This window comes from Rattus norvegicus, chromosome 2, assembly GCF_036323735.1.
Source record: "Rattus norvegicus strain BN/NHsdMcwi chromosome 2, GRCr8, whole genome shotgun sequence".
NCBI lineage: Eukaryota > Metazoa > Chordata > Mammalia > Rodentia > Muridae > Rattus > Rattus norvegicus.
The window spans coordinates 22284791-22289937 of record NC_086020.1 but is presented as its reverse complement, the minus strand read 5'-3'; the positions used below and the strand labels follow the sequence as shown (position 1 = coordinate 22289937).

General features: G+C 36.4%; 1 non-coding gene across 1 annotated transcript; it reads left to right on the top strand.

Moving 5' to 3' along the window:
* Positions 1–2816: 2816 nt before the first annotated feature.
* On the top strand, positions 2817–2923 carry LOC120101144 (U6 spliceosomal RNA). The gene has a single exon (XR_005501541.1). It is a non-coding gene; the product is annotated as a U6 spliceosomal RNA (small nuclear RNA).
* Positions 2924–5147: the final 2224 nt, after the last annotated feature.

Genomic DNA, 5147 nt, shown 5'->3' with positions numbered 1-5147 from the left:
TTCTCAAAGGATAATCTTTAAAACGAGATTACACTTTACATTCTGGGTCTTGCAAACAGAGTGAGCTGTCAAACATCCTAGTGAACCAGTGTAACATATTCAACATGCCTTCACCTATGCAAACCTTCTTAGTAAGCATACCTTCCTTGTCTTCAACTTCAAACTTATTTTTCTGGAATCCCTGTATGTGGAGGGGTCCATCATTGGATTATCCATAATTCTGCTCCTTCATGCCCATAAAGGAATGGGACTGGACATTAAATAATCTCTTATGCTGAATAAAATTTATTTAACAAGTAAAAATTACTGCTTTTACTTAGCATGCTACTTAAATTTTTTGACATAAATTATAGCAAACTATGAACTATTATACAGTGGGGATAAACAGTATGGATCAGACATGAGATAGGTTAGTGCTCTGTAAACAACAAAGAGAATCTTTCTCCCTTTTTATCTACTCTCTTTTTCTACAAACTCAGTTATACTTAACTATGTCATTAAATAGTCAATTTCCAATTACCAAAGTAGTCTTTCCTTTTTCATATTCTTGTAGAAATTTTTGTCACATAAGTAGAATCTTTCTTGGCACATAGATTGTTTTCTTTAGAGATTAATATGTATAGATACTGTACTTTCCATACCTTGCTTTACCTTCCAGCATAGAGCATCAAATAATCTAATTGCTATGATAAATATATGTGTGGACATATCCATGGATGGATGAACACATAAATGAATTATGAAGAGTTAAAACACACATATATTGCTTGAAGCTGCTAAGCGTCAAGGTTAATTTTTCAATTTTTATGGTATTATCTGGTTATTGAAATGTACTCTTTTCACTGGTAATATTTCAACCATGAATGCTCTTGGGGCAAATGGGTGAGGATAATGATAACAGAACAAGAATGTTCCTCTGTATAATACCAAACAGGGACGAATGACAATTAAGTTGCAATACATTGATAGCATTTTCTCAAAATATTATGCAATGTTTACCATGAGAGGTCTCCTAATTTCCATGTGATAGAGTTTACATCACATTCATTAATATATGACACAAGGGGTTTATCATGTCAGTGAAGCAGGTAGAATTATTTTTTGAAGATTTATTTTGATTTTTATGTGCATTGATGTTTTGCTTACATTGGGTGCCTCGTCCTTTGGAACTGGAGTTACAGATCATTATAAAGCTGCTACGTGGTTGCTGGGAATTGATCCCAGGTCCTCTGGAAGAGCAGTAACTGCTATAAACTACTGTGCCATCTCTCCAGCCCCTAAACTTTTTTTAAGACATGTAAAATTTTAACCATATAAGACTGAGATAATTTACAAAGGAAAGATTCTTGAAAACAATGGTTGAGATACCAAAGCCACTTCTTCATGATTTCACATTAATAAGTGACAGACAAAAGTTTTGTCTGAGTAGAAATGCCCATGTCCCAGTGTAGTGGCAACAAACAAACAAACAAACAAACGAACAGATAAAAAACCAACCAGTGTAAATTTCATTTGCTTCATGATATATGAGAAAAGAGTAAAATTGAAGTACTTGTTATAAGTTGTGAATTAAATGATTTCAACTAAGCATAATTAAAATTAAATTATTTTTAATTTCTCATGTAGGACAAGTACATCTCTAAACTCGAAATTTTTAGGGCTTAATTAGGGTTCTATAATTATAGTTCAGTATATTAAAAAGCATGTGGCTTAGAAAATCTGCTCAGCAGTTATGGTTTTAAATATTTTTTTAAAGATGCCTTTATATAGGGAATTCTACTCCTGTCTCGCTGTCACTCTCGGAAACACTTCTAGCTATACTACTCTCCTCTGACCAATCTTTTAATTTCATGACATTTTCCTTCTGGCTTAGTCTCCTTTGAGCTATTTTCAACTCAGAAACTGATTCTATTAAAGCCACAAATCAAACTACATCACATTTGATGAGAACCTTCTAGTGACTTTCTCTCTCGTTCAGCCCTAAAGTCTAACAGAAGGAGATGAATAGAGAAGCAGCGCTGTATAGCAATGAGCAATGGTATTACACCACCAGCATCCTCCAAGGATGTGAGCAAACCTCACCTTAGTTTGTAAAAACAGACCATATTTTTTTCTTTATAAACATCCTTGAGAAAATGTTCAGTACAGACGTATTCAATGCTTTAAAGAAACCTTTTAGTTAGGAAATAATAGATATGACATCTTCACACTTCTTTCATTCAGTTTGGTTTATATTCATCCTCACATTTATTTTTTGTCTTCCTCCACTACTCATTTCCCCTTTCTCTTCCTACTAGTCATCTTCTGCTTTCTTGTCATATGCAGGTAATTAAATTTTGATTCCATATAAAATAGAAAACATTTCATGCCCAACTTCTCTCTACTTTGTTTTTTGTACTCTTTCCCCCTCTCTCTAGTCCCTTCAAGGCACTAAATATTTCTTATTGCAAAGTATATAGAAATATGGTATCTATGGAGAACTGTTTAGTAACAGGTATGTTTGTTTTTCTTACTGTTTTCTTCTCCTATTGTATCTTATATTATCTGAAATAAGAATATTTGCCTTCTTAGTCCTCCACTGTTATGTCCTCTAATTCTAGAAGGATGTTTAATTGTAGATCCTTCACTTGTATTTGTTGACCAAATGCAAAATGAAGCTTTCTTCTTCCCTGGAGATTACAAAAGATACTATCTGGAAGATATCATAATTTTGAAGGCAGGAGCATAGGGCAGACTTGCCTATGTAACAATCTCATTTCTTCCTGCTTAAGATAGTGACAGGTTCATGGCTATAGAGATTAAAAATCCAAGGTCTGGTGCTCGCTTCGGCAGCACATATACTAAAATTGGAACAATACAGAGAAGATTAGCATGGCCCCTGCGCAAGGATGACATGCAAATTCGTGAAGCGTTCCATATTTTTGAGCCAAAACCATCCAATGGAAAAAAGACAGCATTTTCAGCAAATGGTGCTGGTTCAACTGGAGGTCAACATGTAGAAGAATGCAGATCGATCCATGCTTATCACCCTGTACAAAGCTTAAGTCCAAGTGGATCAAGGACCTCCACATCAAACCAGACACACTAAAACTAATAGAAGAAAAACTAGGGAAGCATCTGGAACACATGGGCACTGGAAAAAATTTCCTGAACAAAAATCCAAGGTCTGTGGTCAGCAAGCTTAGACACAGGTTTGAATCCAAGGCAACACAACTACCAGAGCAAGTGAAAATTCCAGTTGGGTCTGAAGGGAGAACAAAACTGCTGTTTCAGGTCAGTGCATTTAGGAAAAAAGAAGTAATTATCCTCACATTCTTCTTAGGCCTCCAGAGAATTGGATGAGGTCCACTCAAATTGAGAAGACAACACTCTATGTATTCTATAGATTCACATGCTAATTTTATGCAGAGAAACGTTTGACATAACACCCAGAAACAGTATTACATCTGAGTTTTGTTACTCCATTACCCCTTTGGCTTGACACGCATCACATTTGGTGCAATCCAAACAATTTTGAATGGAAGAGTATGTAATATTATTATAAGGACTCAGATCATTGTTCAGATAGTTGTATTCAGACTCATCTTCACACACATAGACACACACACACACACATGCATACACTTGGTAATCAAAGGTAGAAGACAGAATATTAGTTTTTTCCTGATATATGATGTGTAGAGAAATCTTAATCTAGCAGCATGGCTGCTCTGGCAAGGGATCACATACAAAGACAATCTCGGTAAGTGTAATCTAGATGAAGTACAGACTTCCTCTTAGTACAAACCTTTAATCCCAAAGAATGAGGGTGAAGTTAGTAGCCATGTTAGAAAGTGATTATATAATTGAGGGGCAGACAAGGTGATGAATCAGAATAAGATTTGACAGAAAGAGTCAGAGATAGGATAAGACTAACTCTCATAAGAACAGGACAGGAAATAGAGACTGCTTAGGAACAGCACAGGGAGAAAGCAAGGAGAGTTTTTACCAGAGAGGTTTATCCTTGTATAATTTCACAGAGACAGGTTACAGAGAGAACAAGCCAGAGAATGAGGAGGGGCCAGAAGACTAGAGTGTATTGCCAGACTTAGTTTGAGGCTAAGCAGAACAGTTTAGTCAGAGGCTGAGAGAAAAGCCAGATTGATTATATCAGCTTAGAGAGGAGTTCGGACCAGAACAGCCAAGTTGAACCAGCCAGTGAGAGTTCAGAAAGATCTAGAAATGGTAAGTTTATCCTTCAGTAAGCCTCTGAGATGACAATTACATCAGGTGAATAAAAGACACTTTTATACTTATGCCTGTAAAAGTTGTTATTTAAAAACTCATGATCAAAGTAAATAAAAATAATGGATTCATAAGTAGGAAGAAGACAACCTTTTAAATATAAAAATAATGATGAAGAGTCTATTTTAAGTGTTTTAAGAGTTTATTGTTTAGAGAGTTGACATACTAATAGAAATCAGAGCATTGTACAGTGAAAATGAAAATCTTTGAGTTATAGTTATCACAGGTATGGGTAATATTTAAACTGGAAATGAAGTGAAAGACATTATTCTTATAGACCCAGAGTACTGTTATGAACATACTTGTTCGATCAGGGATTGACAAAGACAATAGAAGCCCTCCTGTGCCTGTGCCTGTGCCTGTGCCTGTGCCTGGTGACTCATTTCTGTTCTACTGGCATCCAGGAGGCTGAAGTAAGGAGAGAGGAAGAAGGATTGCCATGGGTTTGAGGTCAACCTGGGCTACAAAGTAAATTCTAATTTTGCTTAGGTACTGAAAATGATACTCAGTCTCAACACACACACACACACACACACACACACACACACACACACACACACACACACCACAGAGAGAGAGAGAGAGAGAGAGAGAGAGAGAGAGAGAGAGAGAGAGAGAGAGACCTATACTTCTCCATAAATTCCCAAAATATGCCTACAAATAACCACCTCAATACAAGGAATAGTAAAAAATTGTTCAAACCACCTCCTACTTGGTTTCTATCTAGATGAGGCTGGCTGCTTTTCTAGCACATCTTATCATCATCACCATCACCATCAGCAGCAGCAGCACTATCACCACCACCACCACCACCACCACCACCACCACCACCACCACCACCATCATCATCATCATCATCATCA